The 25,750-nt window shown below is 34.3% G+C and overlaps 1 protein-coding gene across 3 annotated transcripts in view; it reads right to left on the reverse strand.

The window, feature by feature from the left end:
* SETD3 (SET domain containing 3, actin N3(tau)-histidine methyltransferase) overlaps positions 1 to 25,750 on the reverse strand; it is a 140,809-nt gene that overhangs the window by 27,714 nt on the left and 87,345 nt on the right. The gene's annotated exons all lie outside the window — the stretch shown is intronic.

Genomic DNA, 25,750 nt, shown 5'->3' on the forward strand with positions numbered 1-25,750 from the left:
TGCCCAGCAGCCGCCATAAATCTGCTTCTTCATATTTCGAGACTGGAACCCACAGACACCACACAAAAATAAAATTTAAGGTGGACTGATTCTCCAAAAGGTAGAAAATAATTGTACTATAAATGTCTGATCCAGTGAAAACACAAAGCTTCAAAAGGAGTATGATTGTCCTATCCCTCTCTTGCATCTTTATTCATTAATGCTCAAGGATGCATTACGAATTTACTTCAAATCTTTTCTTATGCCAATAAAAGGAATATTTAAAGACACTCTAATAAATTGAAAGTTCCCTCATTTACTCCTGACTTACATCAGTTGGAGGAAAATGTATTTCTGTTTCATTCAATGCATTTTACATGCACACACACACATATATATATCCAGAATCAAGAAAAATACAGTATCAATAATTAAATATGAGATAATAAATTATATCAACATAAAGATATTATGGTTAAAATAAAAGCTTTAAGTCTTTTTAAAAATGCTACAATACTTTTCTGGACAAAAACAGTTTGTAAAATATCTCAAATCTAGCATTTATGAGAGTATATATTTACTATCTTCTCTGCCCACCCACCTTACTCTAGACCTTTCAAGCACTTTAAAACTTTGCCTCAATTAAGAAATTAAAAGCTGTAACAGTATAATTTCAATCTTCAAGTTCAATTATACTCTGATAGACAGATTGCAGTAAGTGATCAAATGAACAAATGGTTATTTCTGAGCTACAAATGAAATTTTGCTTGGCTGTATCTTTGCACCACTGTTAATGCATGAAGCTCTATGTAGTATGCAGTTTTTACTCTTGACGCATTAGCATCACAAGTGCATGGTAATTTATCATCTCTCACTGTAATGTACTCGCTGGCACCGTGTGCAGGACAGTAGGGGATGAGGTAAAAGTGGCTCAAACCGTAAATCAATTAGAAAACAAAAGCTTGTGCTCAGTGCGCAATTTTAGGCAAATTATATATTACAAAAGGCTGCCAATTGGGTGTTAGCTCCCAGGTGCCTGCTTCCCCCGCCCCCCCCCCCCCCCCCAGACTTCAGCCCTGGTTTTAACCCTTTGGAAGAAAAAGAACCAAAATATAATCACATATTCACATAAAACTGAAATTGCTATAAAAATGAAAATAAAGCAAACAAACCTTAAGTCAATATGCAAAATGGCATACTGATAAGGAAAGCGATTTTCGATAACCCAGGATTGAAAGATCCGGTAAATAAGGAAAATTCATAATCTAGCATAGTACTTTGCACACAGTAGGCACTTAAATAAGTTACTGAAATACAATTAAATGAAATCACTGCTTATTTAATATACAGCTGAGACAAGCATAGGTCACTTACAGAGATACTTCTTGACATTTACATTAAAATTGTTCTCACTGTTTGACAAGATGTAAAAATATGCATAGCCTAGGAATAAAACTGAAGCTTTTTAATTGTATTTTATTTTCAATGATGGATGATTTCTGAGGTTGAATTTCAGAGAATGGCATTCTTTTAGTCCCAAAAACATTTTTTACATACTTAACAGTTAAATCAAAGCTTTCACATTTTATTTACAGTACTAAAAGTGAGAAAAGAATATGATTTTTGATTCTAATTAGTGTCAAATAATTTTTTAAAAAAATGAAACATTAAGGTTAAGAAATTGATTCCTAAATTTTTTTTATCCCTTTAATGCACAAAACTAAGAACTTAAAGACCTTTTAAGAAAGCTCAATTTTTACAGCTTATAAGCATTACAATATGCTTTTAAAAAAGTATATCATATACCATGCCATATGTCACAATTATTGAAAAATTTAAAAAACAGTTTTATTTATTTATTAAGCATAATATGTTCTGACAATTCTCAAAATTGGGCCCCTGAGGGTTTTTCATGACTTATAAGGAAATCTCCCTATACTCACTGACTTTTTAACATAACCTGCTACCATCCTGCCATAACGCAAATAAGTGCAGAAAGTACAAAAATAAAAAAGAACGAACTCCACAAAAATCAAGCAATAATGGAGGACTAGATTTGGCACAAATTCAAAACTGCAACTTTTAAAATATCTCCATGCCTAGTACTCACAGCTATTTATCTGAAAAGATTTAGTAAATTTTCTCCTGAAGAAAAAATAATGAATTTTTATAGCTTTTTGTATATTACTGTTGTTAAAATATACAATATTTGCATTAATATTTAGAAAATCTTACATAAAAATGTAAGTGTATACTTAGCTTTCATTTTTTTAAAAAAAAGCTATTTTTGCCACAAAACATGAACTTAACAGTTATACTGAAGCAAAATTTGACACCATGAATGTTAGCAAATACTTCCATTTAGAAAAGGATCTCATTATTGTGGCACTAATGCCACCTACTGGAGTTATGGTAGAGATGAGATATGTTTTAAAAGGATGCAATAATCATAGGGTTGTCAGATCTTTTCTACAAAATGATTCATCTATGCTTGAGCAAGACCTTCTCGGAATCATACTTAAATAACAGTTGGATTTATAATGGCAATCAAAAGGCTACCCATTCAGGTGCCTGTAATTGAGGAAAAAATAATTTTGTTATCTTAATAAAAGGTAATTAATTTAAGAATAATGTGGTTTTTTTAAACTCTTCAAAACATTGGGAAAAGATTTGTCCATAAAAATGATGTCCATTAATGATCCCATTAACCTGGGAACTTTATGGATAATCAATTATTTTTCATTTATCTTAAAAAAAAAACCCTCAAAAACAAAAACATTTCTATTCAAACAGCTTTTATTTAGAAGTTTTGACATACTTGATATTTTAACTTATGGGTTTTCACAGCTAAATATTAGTGAAAGATTAGTAAACTATAATTAATTTAGAGTGACCTTGATTTTCAAGAAATGTATTTTGCTCTGTATTTTAGATACTATTTTATTAAAAAATGATATTACCTGAATATTTGTCATTTTCAAGAATAAACTCAAATGCAAGTTTTCCTTTTTCCTTCCTAGCTAATTTGGTAGCTATTCGTTTAACAGTTAGGCATTAAAAAAGAAAAATCTAAAGGAAAATAGAAACCTCTTCCTCCTAATAATTACTTTAGCTGTGATTATAGCTATATAATGTAAACAGATTTAAACTAGACAGCTAAGAAGGTTCATTAAATAGCTTTCATCAAAGTTCCCATTATAGGTAGACACCAAAGTCATTCCAAATGTGGCCAAATTTGAATGTGACCAGAATAAATTCCCAAATATATTCAAGAGATTAAAAGAAACAATTCTAAAAAACCAAGAAACTCTAATATAATACAAAATAGTTTTGTTTATTTTTTCTTGTTTAATGAGATTATAAATCTGAATTTGGAAAAAAAAGATATGGCTATTTTCTTATAGTTGACAAAGCATTAGAGTAAGGTTGGTGGATATTTTAAAAAGTTTCTTTTCTCTTCATTCTTTGGGTATTATTTTCCATAGATCTAGCACATCAAATAGAACATAATTAACATGTTTGTAATAATCATGAAAAAGATTGCTAGATTTCAATAAAAAGATCAAAACTAGTTAATTACCAAACAGATATATTTTTAACAACCTGCCATATTGGATTCTACTAATTATGTTTAAAGAAATCAAGATAAAATAAAGTTGGTATATTTAGTCATATTGGATCATTGCTGTGAATATTAACCATAAAAAGTAAGAAAATTGCATTAAAACCTATGGCCTACAAATATTTGGGGATATTAAAAAATGAACAATATCTTGATTTTTAAAATTGATTTAGCATGCAGCTTCTCTTTATAGTCCCCTGATAAAACTAAAATCTCCCTAACAAACACTTAATAAAACCTGTCAATATATCTAGAAAGAAAAATGACACAAATGCATTAAGTATTAAATACCCTTGGAAAAAGTCACATATTCCATGAATTTTTGATGCACTATCTTGACATTAATGTAAAACCTTGATATTTATAATTGACAGATATTTAATAAAGTATAGGAGAAGATGGCTGCTGCACAGCGTGCAAATTTTTCAGGTTGATCAGAAATGAGAGATACTGAAATGTACTAAACTAAACAAACGGTTAATATATATTACACAAATCAGCTGCAGTTTTATTTTAGGCTCAAACAACAAAACCTCTGTGGAGAACCAAAATAAACAGAATTCATTATTATTTGAATTCCTAATTCGGAAACATGAAGAATATGTGAAATAGCTTTGAAAAGCTTTATATAAAGAAAAATATTTTAGCAGAAAAATTTCCCCTGTAAATACAATGGTGAGTATTTCAATATGAAAATTTTCAAAAGAAGGCTGTTTGAACTAAAGAGATGATTAATTGGGAGAAAGGGAATTTGGGCTTTTTCAACTCTAAATGATCTGAGGCATGGCATATGCCTCAAAATTATATAAATACAGTTATATAATATTCATCTCTTTTTATACTGATTTTCTAAGTATCCCAACTTCTTACTATCTTTGAAAAAAGGATAATCAGCGATAAGCTATTTAAGTATGTCAAAAGGAAAACTGTTTCCTTAGCATAGAATAACAATTTTGACTTTAGTTAAATCTTAAATATTTTTCCATGAAGAATTTTATAAGTTGATAGACTTCACAGTATTCATAAAATATGGAAATTACAGAAAACTACAAGTGCTAGTCTATCAAACCATCCAATCCACAAACCTTTATTAAATGTTCACCGTGTGCCAGGCCCAGTGCTAGGTGCTGGGGATGGGGTACAAATACAATGAATTAAAATATTCCTTTTCTCAAGGCACTTATTAAAGTATAAAGATGTCCAAGAGTATTTAGGACTAACTTATTAGTACTAGTTTAATTTATAAAACATAAGACTGTATAGTTAAGTTTTCACTGAAAATGATAATCTCTCTTTAGTACTACACCATACTAACTTGGTCTAGCTTTCATTAGGATCATAGGATCATAGATGAAGAGCTAGAAGGGACCTTAAAAGTCATCTAGTCTACTCCATCATTTTACAGGTGAAGGAAGTTAGGTGACTTGTTTGTTTATGCTCATTAAAAAAGAAAGTGAAGATGAACTATGCTTTGAAGCTTTTTCAATGGATAAGTGGATCTAATTTTAAGGATAGCTCCATTTCTCCTAAATTTAAGGCATTAAAGCAGTAGAGATAGGGTCATTGAACTTTGAATTTGGTCCCTACAGGATATTATAGTAAGTTTGGAAACCTGACACTGGACAGAAAGATATCTGGTATTTCTTTGCTATTCAATAAAATTCTGATATGCAAGGTCTTAAAGGCAGCAACTGTATGACACTATCTGCTGTATCTTACAGTTTCCTGGCTCAAATGATCTTTAAGCACATCTCAGACTCTGCAGAGAGTGGGCGCAAGAGAAGGCAGCATGATCTGACTCAGAGTGCCATCCCACCCACCCATCAAGATGAAAAGAGCCTACTCCAAGCCAATATATAGTAATGTTCTAATCACATGAGGGAAAGGATGGGAAAAATAATGAGATTAAAAAAATAGAGATTAAAAAAATAGGGGCACTGCTGATGGAAACTGAAAGAGAAAAGAGTGGTATAAATAATGAGAAAACATAGAAAGAAAATTGATGATTGAAAGGGTATTGAAAGATTAGCAGGTAGAGGAATTCGGAAGAAAGCTAAGGGGAAAAACTGACTAGGGTTAAGAGGGAAAAAATGTAAATTAATAAAGCTAAAACTTCTAGATGAGAACAATTAAAAGAATGGAAAAAGAGAAAGTGATTACTACCAGAGGGGTCAATCAATTATATTTATGCTCATGTTTTATTCCTCAAGTAGATCTGCCATGGCTAGATACAATGGCAACCAAGTATTGTATTTCTATACTATAAATTTAATACATAAAACATTAAGTGCCTACTACATAAAAGCATTATGTAAGGTACTAGAGGAGAATAAAAAAAGCTGAATTCTTAAGCACCATATAATTTACAAAGTGATTTTTTCACTATAATCTGATGAGGTAGGCAGTTCAAGTAATATTTTTCCAAGAAAGATGATATACTTTATAGCAGTCACCCAGTTTTGTACATTATTTGACCATGAGGTGACAAAATTAGTCCATTTTGTGCTGAGGCAGTTCATTCCAGCTCAGAAAACCCTAATTTGGAGGGAATTTTTCTTTATATCAAGCCTAATGTGCTTCCCTGAAACTTCTAGCCATTGTCTCAATTTCTGTGGCCAAGTAAAACAAGTTTAATTATAACCCTTCAGAGAATTATTTTTCCTCTATTCCACCCCCCCTCCATCACTCCATGAGTCATCTCTCTCCAGGTTAACTATCCTTAATCCCTTCAATTGAGTCTCATATAATATGATCTGGAAGTTTCATCTTTTTAAATTTATCCTAAAATATGATGTCTGGAGGTGAGCACAAAATTCCTCCTGTGGTCTGACAGTGTGTCAGGAGACAATGAGACTATCATTAATCTAGTGCTAAGTATTATTTTAAATGAAATTCTTTAAGTTTTCTTAGCCACTATTCTCATTGAGGGCTCATATTGAACTTGAATCCCAGTATTTTTTAAGGCAAAATCTTTAGCTATGCTTTCTCCAAGTTGTACTTGTGAAGTTGATTTTTCAGAAACCAAACATAAAATTTTATGTTTATATATATTAAATTTCTCTCATCTGATTTGGTCTAACGTTCTGGTTTGTAAAGATCTTTTTGGAACTCTCATCTAACGTTAATCCTTTCTAGCACACACACACACACACACACACACATATATATAAAATACATGTATATGTGCATATTTATCCAACTGAATGTAAGCTTTTTAAAAGGAACTATTTATGCTTTTGTACATTCAGTGACTACCACCTATTATTACTTGCTTCTTTTTTGCTTACTTAAATTTCTGTCTTCTGAAATTCTGGTAAGTATGCCAACAAAACTTTAATTCAAGTCACTGATAAAAATGTTTAATAACATAAGGTCAGGTATAGATCCTGGCACCTCACCAGAGACTGATTAACAAATTGATACTAAACCATTAATGACTGACTCATCTTTGGGTTTAGTTAGTCTTGTGTCCACCTACCTACATTACTGTCCAATCTACACCTCCATCTTCTCTACAAAAAGGCATGAATCTGCTAAACTTTACTAAAATCTAGATAAAATATAGCTACAGTGCTTCTCTGATGAATAACCCTAACAAAAAAGGAAAAAAAATCAATTTTATATGACCTAATGAAGCTATGTTGAATTTTTGTGATCATCACTTTTTTTTTCTAGATGTTCAATTACCATCCCTTTAATAATGTCCAAGGATTTTTCTAGGAATTTAAACAAGTTATTATCATTTGAAGACCATTTTTTTCTGTCTCTTCATATGTACATAATTACCTATCCATTTCAGACAAAACACATGCTTCTCATGCTTCATTTTCAACTTTAGACAATGTTTGTTGCCCATTTTTACAATGCAAAATTTATTGTCAATTGTTAGAACAAGAACAATCAATAAGCTCTCATTAAGTGCTTACTATGAGATAATTACAGAGTTTACAAATAAATGCAAAAACATGGTCCCTGACCTTAAGGAGTTCAAATTCTAATGCAAAAATTATACAAAAGAGATATGTAAGCTAAGTGATCTCACCTACTATGCTGGGGGAGTAGAGGATACGGAGGGGGCAATCAGGAAATGAAATGCATCCTACTGAAGGTGAAATCTGAGCTGAGTTTTGAAAGCCAGGAGGCAGAGTTGAGGAAGAACATTCTAAGCATGGAGGACTGACAGTGAAAAAGCTCAATAAGGAAAGACTGAAGTATTAGAGGAATAGCAGGTAATATGAGAAGAGTAAAAAGTGGGAACACAGAAAAGTCAAATTTTGAAGGGCTCTAAATGCCAAAAATGACCATTTTATATTTGATTTGTGAGAAAATTAGATGTCTCTGGAATTTAGAATGGAGAAAGGGGAATGGGGGAGTTGACAGGTTAGACCTATACTTGAGAAAGATCAATTTGCCAGCTGAGTATAAGATGAACTGGAGTGGGGAGATTCCTAAAGCAGAGAGAACAACCAGAAGGCTACTCAAACAGTCTGGCCATGAAGTGATGAGGGCCTTCGCTAGGATGGTGACTTTTGAGTGAAAAGGAAAAGCAGACTAATGATGTTGTCAAGACTTGGTATCTGGATATGTGCAGGCTGTGTGAGTTGAGAATGGCACCACTTGATTAGTCAAGTCATATCTGCTTCAAGAACTTCAAAAAGATTTTTAAAATGGAATGCTTATTGATTTTGGTAACTAAGTTAAAAAGTTTGATGATTCGGTATTCAGTTATAAAAAAACAAAGTTCTGTTGTCATGCTGTTTTTCCTTATACCTCAGAACCTTACCCTGGGTATAAGAAAAAAATATGCAAAATCGACTAGCACATTGATATGTTAATGTATACTTCTATTTCATATCCACAGTCCCCACCTCTCCACTGAGAAGAAGGAGGTGAATATCACTCATTTTCCCAAGACATTGTACAACTCATTGTAGGACTGAAACATATAGTTTAGAAATGAACACAATCCATCTAAAGAAAACCAGAATGAATAAGACACCAGAAACTTTGTACTATACTGTTGAATATATTTCCCCTAGTAATAGTGACTTTTTAAAAATCTGTAATATGAATCTGAATACATTTTATCCAATCTGTGTGCAAACAGTAACCCTCTTTACAAAATAACCAACAGTAGCTATCAAGTTTCTGAAGCCCTCTGGTTAAAAATAATTTATGACGTTCTGAGGCACTTCCATATCTGTACTTTTGTAGAGACTTTATCCTAAGTCTGCAAAGTCTTCCCTTCTCACATCTACCTCTTGGAATCCTTAAGTCTCTTCAAGGTTCAGATTTAGAGCCACATCCTACAGGCAGTGTTTTGTGATCTCCCTAGTTAGTGGTTTACCTTTATTTCCAGATATTTCTTTTTTTAAAAAAAGTTATGTATTTACTTATCAGTATATACATTTTGTTTACTTCCAGTAAAATGTAATTTCCTTGGGGACAAGAGCTGTTAACCATGTACTTCAATGGTTAAAATGAACTGAACTGCTGACAGTTCTAAATGTTCGATTTTCCTTATATTGAACTAAAATCAAACTCTCAGTAACTTCAAACCCTCAAACCCCCTCCCTGCCCCAGGCACCTTCAAGAATCAAATTGAATAAAATATAATTCTTCATTACCCATTATTACTTAGTCATTTTCAGTTGAATCTGACTCTTTGTACTCCTTTTGGGATTTTGTTAAGAGTGGTGTGCAAGTTCCTTCTCTAGTTCATTTTACATATGAGGCAAACAGGGTTAAGTCCCAATTAGGGTCCCAATTAGTGTCTGAGGCTGAATTTGAACTTAGGTTTCTTAAATCAAGGCCCAGCATTCTATCCACAGTGCCACCTAGTTGCCCTTATTTACATGACAATCCTTCAAATGAAGATAACTGTTACGTATTGTCACCCCTTTCCCCCATCTTTTCTTTTCCAAGATAAACATTCCCAGTTCCTTTAACCAATTCCAGTTTCTAGTTTCTTCATCATTTTTGCTGCCCTCCTTTAGACTTGCTCCAATTTGAGGAAATCCTTCCTAAAACGTGACACCTAGATGTGGTCTGATCAGGATGGCAAATAGTAGCAGGTTCATTACTTCCTTCATGCTGTTGAAATACTAAACTTGTATTTCAGTAAAATATTAAGTATATTTTTCCTGCTAAAAAGGCTCTTGGTCCATTTCTGACATTAAATGTTCTTTATATAAATAGATAACTAATTATCTATCAGTAAATAATAAAATCTCTCTAGATTTTGGCATGCACATCTGAAAAATAAAGACGGTCAAGAATTTGTACATAGTATCTTACGACCCTGACTGAGTCAAAAATATTCTTATCTCAGGAGACACAAACCGGGATGCTATTTTAATAATAGTAAATACAGGGTCCCACTGTACAAAACAGTTCTGATTGTCTAGGATTTTATGTGCAACCTTTTCTTTATCATCATAGCAGTGGTTGTAAACAGTTACATAATACTCAACAAAACTGCTCGACTTGTTAAAGTGGGTCTCATGCAATGTAACAGCCTTATTTGTAATTTATCCATTTGAGTCACAACTTGAATGAAAATGTGCCTGCTATTACATTTGACAGATGTTCATTTGAAAGACCATTTCAGGCTTAGGACAGTAGTAGCACAAAATATCATTTTAACGCAAAGGAGTCTTAAATCATCTCCAGAACTATACATTCACATCTGCATGTTATAATGCTGCCTCACACAACCCACATCCCCCAAAACAAGGTTACAATTTTCCTCTAAAAAAACCCTTGTCACACCTCTCACAGCAGTATTACCAATCATTCAACTTCCCACATTCAAAAGCTTGATGTTATCTTTGACAACCCCTCCCCTTCAGCCCTCCTAACCAATCAATTACCAATTCCTGTCAAATCTATTGCCAAGAGCTCTCTCCCATTCATTTCCTTATGGAGACTACCTTTGTAATCATCATTCTAGGCTATTGCAATAGCCATCTAACATTGGATCATCTCTTCTCTCTTTCGTCTAATACCCCTTCTCACTTTCGTCTAATACCCCTTCTCACTACTGACTCCCTGCAATACACCTGTTGCATAAAATTCAAGGCACTTTGCAATCAGCATCTTCACACACATCCACCATTCCACTCTCTATCCCACATTCATACTATTTTCTCCTTTCTGAATTCTATATTTTAGTAAAAAATGGATTATCTATAAGCCCTGTGCCTTATCATCTCTATATCTTTGACCATGATTTTTCTCTGTACAAAGTTCATTACTGTTGGAATATCTTGCCTTTAAGATCCCTTTCAACTGAAGAATCCCCTTATTCACACCTTGAATTCCTTCTCAAGTTTAACATTCAACCTAATATCACATTCTCTATAAAGCCTTCCTTGATTCTCCTGTCATTTCTTATGATTAGATTGTTAACAGGCATTAAAAGCATTATATTTACATGTGTATATATCTCCCTACAAGACTAAGTCTTTGAGGGTGAGAGTAGCAGTTCATTTAAAATTCCTTGATTTCTGACATTTCTTTCCACCACCCCTAATAAGATGCTTATCTTAAAACCTCTTGGTCATGATATATTTAAAACTCTACCAAGAGCATAACATATATTAATCAATAGTTATTAATAACAAACACTGCTTGAGTACATATAATCATAAATCTTTCTTAAAAGCATTTATTTTTTCTTATCAATAAACAAAGTTAGGGTAAACAGAATAGTAGAAACAATAATTTTCAACAGTTATAAGAATACTAGCATAAAAATTAGCCAAGGAATAATAAACTAAATATAATGTGGTACTTTTTTGGTGGTTGTTATTGTCTCAATATATTGTTTCAACAGTTCCTAATAAACCTTTGGAATTAAGTTAAATTAATCTAGCTAGCATGGCAGAGTCCAAAAATCAGACTTAGAAGTTATAGTCATTATCACATAAAAAAATTCTTGCTTTTAAAAAAAATTTCTTCTGCAGAGTTAACTAAAAGTTAACATGTAAATAAACACATGAATGTTTACATGCACAATGTCTTATAAACAGTATTATTTAGCCTCCCCTTAGAAAGGCACTAAGTATGATTCTTTAATCATGTTTTCTGGAATGAGTAATAGGTTAAGGGATGCCCAACAATACACTTTACTGTACAACTTTTTAAAAATTGCTTTTAGTAATTTAGTAAAAGGACAGTTTTCATCATTACAAAAACCTCAGACATAAAATGTGTAATACTAAAAATGTTTGGTGTATATTAATGACTAAAAAGGAAACCAGAATATGATTCCCTCAAGGTCATATTGATGATACCAGAATCAAGATATGGGAAGTTATTTTTACATTTATTTACAAATCTCTACTGGGGACCAAAGGAAAATAAACAAATCTATAAGAACAATAAATAGTGGCAATAATGCCAATAGGGGAAAAATAACTAAAAGAAAGTTAAACTATGATTATTCTAACTCTAGTTAATTATTCAATTTTGATCCTAGAGAATCAATTAAAATATATAGGTGCTTTGTGCATTTGCACAGGTTGTTTCCTGATTCTGAAAATGATTTTTCTTTCATTCCTACTTCTGACAGGTCTATTATCTTTAAAAACTTAGCTCAAGTCCTTAAATCTTTCCTAATTCCCCCAGTTTTAGTGCCTTTCGTCCCAAAATCACTTTTTCTAATGCTTGTTTTTACTTATATATGAATGTAGTCCCCCACCAAGAAGTTCCTAGACTGAAGGGACTATCTTACTTTAGTCTTAGGATATATTGTAACAAATAACAGCTTAGTAAGTGTTTCTTTGCTTCCTTAACATAATGAAACAATGCTCTTTTCTTTAATTCATTTATTCTTATTTTGTACAAATAATATTTTTTATACATTACTAAAATATCCTTGTTTAAGAGTAAACATAATATCCCCTCCCTTCAAGAAAATATAGACCCACATAAGTGATAAAGGGGAGAGAAAACAATTAAAATAAAATAATAATAATAATAATAATAATAATAATAAGTAAGGCCAGGTGGCGCAGTGGACCAAGCACCAGCCCCAGACACCCCAAAATCACCCAGTTGGGTGACCCCCATGCAAGCCACCCCAACCCCACTGCCCTACAAAAACCAAAAGAAAAAGAAAAAAAAGAACCAAAATAAAATAGTAATAATAATAACAATAATAGTAGGGGCAGCTGGGTAGCAGACAGATCACTGGCCCTTGAGCCAGGAGCACCTAGGTCCAAATCCAGCCTTAGACACCCAAAAATCACCCAGCTGTGCGACCCTAGGCAGGCCACCCAGTCCCATTTGCTCTGCAACACCCCCCAGAAAATAATAATAATAAAAAATTGTGCTTCAGTCTGTGTTCCAACACCACCAGTTCTGTTGTGGGTGGATCACATTCTTTAGGATAAGTCCATCACAAAAGTTCCTTCCATATTTTTCCACCGTGCCATTGCTGATTGCAACTCCTTCCTTTCATATTTCTCCACTACCATGTACTATATTTTCTCTCTCCTTTCACTCTATCTCTGCTGTAGGGTAGCTGAGTGGTGCAGCAGACAGATCCCCAGCCTTGGGGCCAAGAGACCCCAAACCCACATACCACCCCTTACCCAGAATCCACCCAGCCCTATGGTCCTGGATAGGTCATCTAATCCCAGCCCCTTGAAAGAAGTAAAAAAGAAAATGTGTTATATCTGACCACTCTCCACCCATGGTCCATCCTCTCCTCCATCACTCACGTACTCCACCTTCCCCCGTCCCCCTTCTCTCTTTCTTACTACAGATGTCTACATCCCATTGTGCTTCACCTGAGTCCTGTATTTGAAGATCAAACCTTCTCTTCAGCTCTGGCCATTCCAACAGAACATTTGAAATTCCCCTGGTTCATTGAAAGTCCATCTTTTCCCCTAGAAGAGGACATTCAGTTTTGCTGGGTAGTTGATTCTTGGTTGCATTCTAAGCTCTTTTGCCTTCCAGAATATTATATTCCAAGCCCTACGAGCTTTTAATGTGGTTGCTGCTAAGTCCTGTGTGATCCTGACTGCAGCTCCATGATATTTAAGTTGTGTCCTTCTGACTGCTTGTAATATTTTCTTTCACTTGGGAGTTCTGGAACTTGGCTATAATATTCCTGGGGTTTGTTTTTTTTTTTTTTGGATCTCTTTCTCAGGGAGATTGGTGGATTCTTTCCATTTCTATTTTGCCCTCTGCTTCTAGGATATCAGGGCAATTTTCCTGTAATAATTCTTTGAAAATGATGTCAAGGCTCTTTTCCTGATCATGACTTTCAGGTATTTCAATAATTTTTAAATTATCTTTCCTAAATCTGTTTTCCTTGTTTTTTCAATGAGATGTTTCACATTTTCTTCTAATTTTTCATTCTTTTGGTTTTGAAGTATCGAGTCCCGATTTCTCGTAAAATCAGCAATCTCTCTGAGTTCTATTCTTTGTCTGAAGGATTTCTTTTCCTCAGAGAGCTTTCTTATCTCCTTTACCGCCAATTCTGCTTTTTAAAGCATTCTTCTCCTCAATAACTTTTTGAACTGTTTTATCCATTTGACCTAGGGTGGTTTTTTAACATGTTACTTTCTTCAGAATTTTTTTGGATCTCCTTGACTAAGCTGCTGAGTTCATTTTCATGTTTTTCCTGCATCTCGCACATTTCTTTCCCCAATTTTTCCTCTATCTCCCTCACTTGATTTTTCAAAGTCTTTGTTGAGCTCTGTCGTGGCCTGAGCCCAATTTCTGTTTTTCTTGGAGTCTTTAGATGCAGGAGTTTGTACCTCCTCATCTTCAGATTGAGTGTTTTGATCCTTCTTGGGATCACAGGCAAAGTATTTCTCAATGGTGTTCCTCTTGTTTCTCTGCTTACTCATTTTCCCAGCCTGAGCCTGGTTCTGGGGTGCTTCCTGAGCTTTTGGGACACTCCCACAAGGATCTCAGTGTGTGAGGCTCTGTCCTCCCTTCTGGTCTGTGAATGGCCATAAGTGCCCCCCTCTGCCACAGGGCTGAGGTGGGGGGTGCCCTGCTGTTCTGTGGGGGGGGGGGGGCTAGAATGTGATCAGGATCTGAATGTGGTCAGTGCCCCAGAGTCCTGTTCCAGTTCCAGGGACAGAGGCCAGAACTCGGCAGTCTCTCTTCATTCCCCTCCCTAGGTTCAGCACACTTATGCCCTGGGGGCTCCTGCTTACCAGTTCCGCCTACTTCTGGTTCCTGGATCTGGGCTGCCATGGTCATGCTGTATGCCCTGAGGGCTGGGCTTCATGTGCTTGATATGGCAGAGGTCCCCCGCTGTTCCCCCAAGTTGTGCCCAGTGCTCCCCGGGGCATAGGTCAGGAAACTCCCCCGCTGCTGTGAGCCAGCTCCCAGCACCCTGGGGCTGCCTTTGGGAGGCTGAAGTTCTTTTGCTCTGGTGGGCCACCCCTCCGATCCCACAGAGCTGAGCCTTTCTGCTCTTTTCCGGGTTACCTTGGGTTGGAGAATTGCCTCACTGGATCCCTCTGTGGGTTCTGCCTCTCGAAAATGTAGTTAAAGCCCTCAGTTTATAAGTTTTGCTCCAGAGCAACTAAGAGATGGTCTTCTCCTGTTGCCATCTTGGCTCCACCCCCCCCCCATAATTCTCTTTTATTAATAAAGGAGAGAGAAACTGGGGGGAGAATACTGATATATTGTAAGACATTCATTGTATTGATTTGTTTATCTTACTGCTTTTCTATATTACAAGATAATGTTCAATCATAGGGTTTGAAGGAATAAAAAAACTTTAAAAATTTCTTTTCTCATTTTATTAATAGTGCATAATAAAATAGAAAAGACTAGAAAAATATTTTTTAAAGAAATATACTTCTCTGTAAAAGTTGTATATTCTTTTATAATTAATTGCTCTCACGAGCAGTACTCTTACAAAAGCAAAATCCTTATATAATTTCTTAGAAATATTCCTCCCAAAATCTAATCAATTTGTGGATAAATTATCAATTAAAAGAACTCTATATATCTTTAACTAGTTCCCATTGGATAGTTACTATACTGATAATGCTTTGTCCTCAAACTTCAAAGTTCCTCAACTTCACTCCAACTCAGTCATAGAGTGGGGAGCTTGCATGAATGGCATTACGTTAGATAAGGGGGCAAAGGATTTGAAACATCATCATTGGCAATTGCTCTACATTCATGGAACAGAACACTGAGATTTAATTAATAATAACCATTTATAGTTTGAGCTCTTCCTTAATATACTTGATACACATTCCTGATCATATTTTTTTATCCTCCATAAGCCTCCTCATTCTAAGCACTCCTTGCTGACGTCTCACTGTCACCTTGACCCCATCAATGATCAATTTCACTAAATTCTGTCCTCAACTCTTCAATCCTTTATCCCCAAGTCCTACTAATACTCATGCCTTGCAAGACCCCAGTCCTATCATTTCCACTATTCACATTATCTATTTCTTATTCAACTGTTGCTGAATGCCCCTGGAGGAAGTCATATAACTATTACGATGAAGTCCACTAAAGATTTATTTAGACTAATTATAAACTGGAACTTTCATAATGAAAAGCAATCCTTTTATTCCACACTGGAGTACTATCTACTGTACCACTCACAATGATTATTTCAAAGCTTCTCTTTTTTAAAAAATTCTTTCAAGGGATCACAGAAACAGGATCCAAAAGGATCACATCAAGTGTTGGGCTGAATTTAACAAGATGAAATTCAATAAAATATATATGTCAAGCCAAACTTGGACACAAAAATCAATCGCACTATGTTTAGTTGCACTGAATATAAAGAATGACAGTATATGTCAAAAATGTTTGTTGCTGTTTAGTTGCTTCAATCATGTCTGACTCTTCCTGACACCACTTGAGATTTTCCTGGTAGAGATACAAGAGATGCTTGCCATTTTCTTTTCCAATTCATTTTACAGATGAGGAAATTAAGGCAAAGAGGGTTAAGTGACTTGTCCAGTGTCATACAGTTAATGTCTGAGGTCATACTTGACTCTAATACTGGAACTCTAGTCACCCACTTAGCAGCCCTCCCAACCACCAGTTATTTAAAAGTGAAATGAACTTCCTCAAAATGTAGTAAGTTCCTCATTCTTGAGATTTTTGAGTAGAAGCTCAATGACTACTACTCATATATATTCTAGTGGAGACTCCCTCATTTATGGGTTGAACTAGATAGCCCTTAATCCATTTCAAGTGTCAAATTCTGAGATCCTCTACATCCCACCTACATCAGTTTGTCTTCCCTCTTAGTAGGGAACCTGGCCTCTGGTTTTCCAGGGAAAATAGGTTATCAATGGTAAACTCCCTAGTCTACTTTATTCTATTCCATCTACACCATCTTTATGTCTTTTTCCCCATTTTACCCTCTAATGAAAGTCTAATTCGTCTACTTGCGGCCATCTCTAATATTCTATTCTAAGTCTTCAATCATCTTTCTTTTCTCCTCCTAAATTTTATCTTTTCTACTGCTTCTTCCCTACTCTCTACAAACATAATCAAGCCTCCACTTTAAAAAATATCCTGTCAGGGCTTCAAACCACCAATTTTTGTTCTTTTTAACGACAAAGCTCTTAAATAAAGTCATCTATACATACTTATTGAATCCTGATTGTCCATTTCATAACATTTTCAGAACAGAGCTTTCCCTGTAAGACAGTTTCTCTTCCATATATTTTTAAGGTAGTATCATCATTCCAGTTATTCAGATTCACAGCATCATTCTTTTAAAAAGATTTTTTTTCTAAATCAACAAAAATCAGCCTTCTTTCCATAACTCACTGTACCCCCCTCGCCCCAAATGAAAATGAAAAAGAAAACTTATTGAAATAACAAAGGGAAGTCCATATTGGTTATGTCCAAAAATCTCATTCTGCACTCTGCACATTTCTTCATTAGTCTTTGCAATCATGGATGGGCATTACACTAAAAAGAGTTCCTAATTTTTCAATGTCATTTGTCCCTACCTAATTGCTATCAATGTATTAGCAGTTCTCCTGGTTGTTCATCTGCAATAGTTCATTTAAGTCTTCCCAGAGTCCTTTGAAATCATCTCTGCCATAATTTCTTACAATATAATTCTATCACATACACACACATACACAAAACACACACATATACATATATATATATTCTATCACATTTATATATTACTCAATTTATGGGCTTCCCCATCTTTTTCACCATAAAAAAATTATAAATATTTTTGCATATCCTTAGACAAATCTCATCCTCAAACTACTCTCCCCATTAATACCTTTTACTCACCCCATTTTCCTGTGTGTGTGTGTGTGTGTGTGTGTATGTGTGTGTGTATGTGTAGTCTTCCTTTCCTTGAACAGTTCATTTAAGAGTTAGGCTCAGATGACAACGCACCCAGTCCTCTTTGTCTGCTAAAGTGTTCACTTGTGTACTCAATTCCTTCTAGTTTTCCTTTTCCTTCCTTTCCCAGGACATTCTTCTCTTAAGATCATTAAGACATACCTGAACCACTCCTAAGTCTCTATCTAATTAGATTCTCTCTATAAAACCTAATGATAGGGTTCAAGAGAGTACTTGTATCATCTACCCATGTTAGAATGTAAGCAGTTCATCCTTGTCTTTTATGATTGCATGTTTCTCTTTATTCTTGTATTTGAATTTCAAAGTTTCTACAAAAACTTCTTCAAAGTTTCTCTGGTCTTTTCATCAGGAATGCTTGAAAGTTCTCTATTTCATTAAAAATAATTAATTTCTGTTTTGTCTCCTTTGTCTTGTGGAAGATGGTATTCTAAACTTTCCAGTTCTTGATAGGTGGTGGCTGTTAAATTGTAGGTGATCCTGATCATGATTCATTGGTATTTGGAATTTTTTTCTTTTTGGCTGCTTATAATAACTTTTTCTTTGACTTGGAAGCTCTGAATTTTGGGTATAATATTTCTGGTAATTTTTATGGAGTAGTTTTCTCAGAAGGTGATTTAGTAGAGCCTTCAATTTTTCATTTTGCTCCCTAGTTCTAACAGCTCTGACACTGGACCATGGTGCAGGTACTTTTACCTCACACTTGAACTATTTCAATAGGATAGGTCTTCAAAGTCAAGAATAATCATGAGTAAAGACATGGAAGAAGGAAGACAAGGAAGGGGCATCTGGGAAAGAACAAACAATATAACTAAGTTAAAGAATGGAACAAGCAATAAAGAAGTGGAAGATGAAGCTGTCAGCTACAATATACCTCATTCAGATCCTTTTCACTTGGTCTAGTGTGTAAAAGGTTATAAATACTATCTGCTTTTGCCCTCATTCCATAAAAACCACTTTAAACACAGTTGCCAGATTAAAGCAGAACTTGTGTTACCTTGCTCAAAGTCTTTCAACAGCTCTTCATTATTAATCATACTATTTCCCAAACTGTTTCGTTTGATGTGAACAGAGGTATCTTGAGAAAACAGACCAGTAATGGTATTTCCTCATTTAAATGACTAAATAAGACGTTATGTAGGTAAGAAAATGAGTTCACTCTAGTTTCCTTTGTCATTTTATCCTGGGGCACCTTAACCGGACAGATAATGATATTAATTTCCTTTTTACAAAAATACACTGGTACATACCAATAAAGAAAGTCCTAGAGCAACAGATCCAGCACACTGGACAAATCTCTTATAAGCATTTATGGGAGGTCATGAATAAAACTTGTATTGATAAGAAAACAAGGACAAGTTATGACTTTATTCTTTTTGTTTTTTGTATCCCTATTGCTTTGCATAAGCATATGATTAATGATGACATTAATAATAACAAAAAATAACCAAGAGACTGCTAAGTACAAGATACTTTATTCTAGGCTCTGGGAATTAAAATACAAAAATAGACAATCCCCAACTCTATATTTCATTGCCAATTCATTTAAAATAACAATATTTTTAGTCAAATTAGTCTGGATAGCTGACCTACCTTATCAAGGGTAAATTACTTTATCTGGATTTTCAAGACCTTCATGATTGTTACCATCCCAGACTTTTTACATTTTCCTTTTTTCAAGTTCTCTAAGAGAACACAATATACTTTCCTAATACTATTCCTTTGTTAACCCTATTCCTGTCTCCCTCTCAATCTTTTTCTCTATAATTAAAAGTTCAGCTCATATAACATCTTCTCCATGAAGTATTCCCTGATACTCCATACCATAAGCCTTTCAATCGTACCTTTTTTAGGGACTATCACTCTTTTTTGTAGAGAGGGAAAAATGAGTACAAATTTTCCTTTTAATTATTATCACATTGGTTATTCATAGTTATGAGCATAGGGTGTGAATGAAGAACTTATTCTAAATATGATATATACTGATAAACTTGTTTGTGGTAGTGATGATCCTTGAAGCAAATTTTATTAAGTGGCTATTGATTCTACTTTTTTTTAGGTTTTTTTTTCCAAGGGAAATGGGGTTAAGTGGCTTGCCCAAGGCCACCCAGCTAATTTATTAAGTGTCTGAGGCCGGATTTGAACTCAGGTACTCCTGACTCCAGGGCTGATCCATGTATATTTTGGAATATATTCACTCAGATTTTCTGCTCATATCAGAACAATGCCAAACACGTTAACCATTCAATAAATGACTGAGATTACAATCCCAAATGGAATATCTCTCCACTCCTCATCCATGATCTAAATCCTACCTTATCCTGCAAGACACTTCCACTTGAAGCTTTCCCCAACAATTTCTATCCCAGTGATCCTTTTCATCTCAATTCTTCTAGTGAACTTATAGACTGTCATATACCATTGTGCATTAATTATTTATCATTTAATTTCCATTAAAAATTCTTTTCATATATATTAATTCTGCTATTTTAGCTACATTATGAGATCCTTGAGGGTAAATCAGTCCTAATACTTTCTTCTTCTCAGAAATTAGCACCAGGATTGAGCATAAACTACTGTTTATGATTAGCAAATCATATGTACGTAGTATCGCTTTATTAAGATATGCTCAAAGTAACTGGAGGAGAGGTGGCTAGGTGGCACAGTGTATAAAGCACTGGCCCTGGAGCCAGGAATACCTGAGTTCAAATTCAACCTCAGACACTTAGTAATTACCTAGCTGTGTGGCCTTGGGCAAGCCACTTAACCCCATTTGCCTTGCAAAAACCTAAAAAAAAAATACAACAAAGTAAATGATGGAAGTCCTATAGTCTCTTGACCTTCCTTGATTTACAAATTTAGAGAATAAAATGAAAGCTATCTTACAACTATATTGAAGATCAGCCTAAATATTTACACTGTATCAATAAACTTGTTTTGAAAATAATTAAGAAAATAAAAGGGAAGGGTTGAATTACAAAATGTAAGTTATAAAAAGAAGTCTACTGCTACCACTGGCTAAGATTCCTCCCCCTTATCCCACCTTTCACTGTTCTGTAACCATTCATCCATTTTTATGTGAACTCATTGGGAATCCTTGAGAATAAGGCCAGGATCTTTTGTTTCTTTGCATCCTGTTCCATATGCTTTATACTGGTTACTTGATATATATGACTAACTGATTAAAAATATGGTGAATTTTTGAAGAGGATATAGGAAAAGGATAGAGGAATAAGGCTGAAAGAAAGTAGCTTTCCCAATAGTTTGATTCTAAAATTTTGACAAGAGTATAGAAAGATCCAGAGTTTTACTTTATCTGACTATGCCTCTGTTAAAAGTACAATAAATTTAAATCTCAACAAAGATGACTGGTACAAACTAATTTTTCAATTTGAAAAATATGGCAGAAAATTTGAAAGCTGCTGATTACCAGTGGTGTAGTGGAAAATGTACTGGATTTAGAGTCAGAAGACCTGGGTTCTGGTCCAAGTTCTGCCATTTAGCTGTGGAACTGTAGGTAAGCCACGCCATCTCTCTGAGTCTCAGTTTTCTTATCTGCAAAATGGGGATAATAATAATACTTGCATTACCCACCTCACAGGGTTGCTGTGAGGAAAGTGAATTGCAAGCCTTAAAATGATCTAGAAATTTAAGCTGTTATTGACCTAAAATCTCAATCTCACTTTGTCTCTCTCTCTCTCTCTCTCTCTCTCTCTCATACACACACACACACACACACACACACACCCTGACATTCCTAGATTTCTCAGAAAAAATAAATAATAAAAGACAACTAGAATTTTTAATAAGCAGTAGCACATTTCTATTTTACTCAGTTGTTCATTCTGTTATAAGTTGGAAAACATTTTTATCTGTGGAAAAAAGAAACTTTCTAAGTTCAATTATAAAATGCTTAAAGGGAACCGGTGAAGATACAGCATTCCTTAAGACAACCAAAGTATTTGTGTCTTCCATTTTTATAATTCTGCTAAAGAATATATCCGTAAAGAAATAGGTATGTGTAATAAATATGATGTGAACAAGAAGAGTTCAGTCTACTTCTATTCACTAAGACCTTAGGTAAACAAGGGATGTAAATATTTTGAAGACAATTACAATGGTCCAAATGAGTACATATGAGGACCTAAATTAGTATATGGTAGTAATGTCAATGAAGAGAAGACTGTAATATCTGGAGATTTCCACCCATTTAAAAATTCAAAATAAGGATGCATGCCATACAAATGCATACAAATGCATTCATCAGGACATTTGATTCAGTTGCTGTAAGTAAATAAAAAAAAGCACAGCATGGACAATAGGGCTAATAAGATGAGCCAAACAGGGTCAAGAAGTCAAATGATATAATGAGAACATATCACAGAATCACAGTTTGGAAGAGACTGCAGTTTCCTTATCAAATCTCTGAAGACCTCCAAAGAGAAGGAACCCATTACTTCCTGGGGGAGCCCATTCCACTTTTGGATAGCTCTAATGATTAGGATTTTCTTCCTTAACAACAACTATAAAACTGCTTTTTTGCAACTTCTACCAATTGCTCGTTTGTCTCTCTTATGCCAAACAAAGTAAGTCAAATCCTTTTCCCACATGACAACTCTCTGTATACTTGAGAACATCTTTTGTGTCCCCCATAGTCTTTTCTTCTTCAGGTTAAGTTCTGCCATTCAACTGATCCTTATATGTCATGGACTCAGTACCCTTTGTCATTTTGTTTGCTCTCATTTGCCCACTCTAAACTATCAATGTCCTTGCTAAACTGTTACCTAGAACTGAATATAGTATTTCAGATATGTTTTGATCAGGACAGAGTACTAAGCAATTATCACCTTCTTTCTATAAGCTGTGTCTCTTTTAATGAATCCTAAGAGTTCATTAGATTTTTCAGCTGCCATATACACCACATTGCTTATTAACACTGCAGATCACTAAAACATTATAGGTCTTTTCCAGACAAAATGATATTAAACTATTCCTCCTTCATCTAGTACTCATGAAATTGATTTTTTTAACTGAATGTATAATTTCATGTTTACCCTTATTAAAGATTCAGTCCAATGCTCTAGCCCAGGAATTCTTAACCTTTTTTTTTTGCATCATGGAACACCTTTGGCAATTCATTTAGGCCAATGACACAGTTGCAAAATAATATTTTTAAATGTATAAAAGGGAAATCAATAATCTTGAAATACACATATCAAAATACTATTAAAAACAAACAAACCACAAGGTCACTGACTCCAGTTTTAAGAAGGGAAATGAAAAGGAAAGGAATACCATTTATAAATTATCTATTACATACCAGGCATTTGATCCTTATACCTCAAAGATAGGTACTATTATTATCTCCATTTTGCAATTGAAAAAACTTGCCCAGGGTCACCTTGGTAGTAACTGCCTGAAGCAATATCTGAACTTAGATTTTCTCAACTCAAGATTCATTTATCATTTGAAAATGAGACTTTCTTTGAAAATAGGATTAAGGGGCAGCTAGGTGGAGCAGTGGATAGAGCACCGGTCCTGGAGTCAGGAGTACCTGAGTTCAAATCCGGCCTCAGACACTTAATAATTACCTAGCTGTGTGGCCTTGGGCAAATCACTTAACCCCACTGCCTTGCAAAAAAAGCCCTTAAAAAAAAAAGGACTAACATTTGTCCTTCAATCACATAGATCCTCTACCAGTCTCCATATTTCAAATATCATTAACAGTTGCTCAGAAATCATATTAGCCAATTCTTTCAATATCTGAAGACATAATTCATTTAGAACAATGAATAACTACTTACTTATCCTGAAAATCAATTCATTATTAGCACTGTTAACTATTATTTCCAATGAAAAGATCATTTTCTTTGATAAAGAAAACACAAGTAAAATAAGAAACGATCAGATCTGCTTCCTTTCTTTTACTTGTTTTGTCCACCCTAAATGGCAAATTTGATCTTTCTCTTTAACCCAAGGGAGAATTTAAAAAAACCCACTCTTTTTTTATGTCCTTCATTTATCATTCTTATCTGACAGATCTATCTTATATTTTTATAGGGTTGTGTCATGGTCCTGTATCCTCTTGTATCCTGTCAAGGTGTGTCTTCTGAAAAAATTCCTGTTACTCCTTCCAGTCAAAATTCTTTCTTTCTGTGTCTCCAAAATTTCATTCTTGAGAATCTCCCATCCCACATAGGCTAGATTCCCCTATATAAAATTTGAGCTTATGGCCTCCTACCTAGCTTTCTTCTGAACCTTTTCACATTTGCTATATCTCCAAATCTATGATGTATGTCAGGCTGGCTTTCTTCTCCTCTACCATAAAATTATAGAAGGAAGGAACAAATGCTGGAGAAGGTAAAGTCAGCAACAGGGAACCAGGTAATCAGAGACAGAAACAATTAGGGCCAGATTACTCTTATCCAAAAGTGTGAAGGGAAAGGAACCTGGTTCAAGCACAAGATCTCAAACCTAGAACTGTGACTAGAAGTATAAGTAACAGAAGAATACGTTAAACACAATGGAAAAAAAAAGTACTACAGATTAAGAGATGCCCATTAGCAAGCACAGAAGAAAAGAAAAAGTGTATAAAAATACAAGTAGAACCTCAGGTGAAGAAATGGCTTAGCTACAAGTATTCCATGAGTAACCAGAAAAATATAGCAAAGATTTTTAAAAAATGAAATTAAAACCAACAGAAAGCTCTCTGGAGGGAAAAATTGAAAAGGAAGAAACTTAAAAACTGTAGGTTATTACTTATTCACTTAGTAGAGTGCCTGAAAACTACAAGGGACCACACTAACCTCAAAGATCACTAAAACTAAAGCTCTAGAAAACAATATTAGGGGAAAAAAAGCAACATTATCTGTTATCCCCTGGTTTCACTGAAAATTATGATAATACAAAAAACATGGATGCAATATTTTAACAAATTATAAAAGAAAACTGCCCAGAGCTATTAGAAACAGAGACCAAAGTAAAAATATAAAAAAAAAAATCCACTGATCATATCCCAAAAGAATGTCCAAATGAAAACTCACAGGAATATCAGGGCCAAAATCTTAAGCTTCTGCATCAAATAAGCTTTCTAGCTTGACATATTTGTCCTTCATTCTTGAAGAAGACCATGACATTAGGGAGGTAATGCCATGACAAGTACATGAACTGGATTTTGAGTGAGGAGGTTCTGTGCCAAGTCACCAGTCTCATTTTCTCCTCCAGAGTCATCTGGTCCAATGGCTAGATAAGAATCAGGATGACCAGAGATAGCCCTGGTTGAGAGGCAATCAGGGTTAAGTGTGACTTGCCCAAGATCACACAGTAAGTGTGAAGTGCTCTATCCATTACACCATCTAGACATATAAATATAATTTAAAGCAGTCAAAAAAGTATTCAAGAAGCAAAGAATCTTGGTCAAGATGTCACAAAGCTATGATACAAATATTATTAAAGGAGAAAATCCTGAAACAAAAAAATTTGAAAAGGTAAAGGATATCAATTTGTAACAAGGAATGACTTACCCTGAAAGAATGAATATAATTCTGTAAAAGAAAAGAGAACATTCAAGCATTCCTCATAAGAAGCCCAGAGTTAAACAGAAACTTAAAATTCCAAATCTAAGTCAAGAGAAATCTAGTAAAATTAGAAAGGAGAGAAATTAGAAAGACTAATGATGATTTACTTTCTCCCATTTAATGTATTTTTAATTGTAAACTTAATAACATTCATAATATTTCTATATACAACAAAAAACAAAAAAGTATATTTTATATGTAATCTCAAACTTCTAATAAGTGCCATTTT

This window comes from Macrotis lagotis, chromosome 1 (assembly GCF_037893015.1).
Source record: "Macrotis lagotis isolate mMagLag1 chromosome 1, bilby.v1.9.chrom.fasta, whole genome shotgun sequence".
Taxonomy (NCBI): Eukaryota; Metazoa; Chordata; class Mammalia; order Peramelemorphia; family Peramelidae; genus Macrotis; species Macrotis lagotis.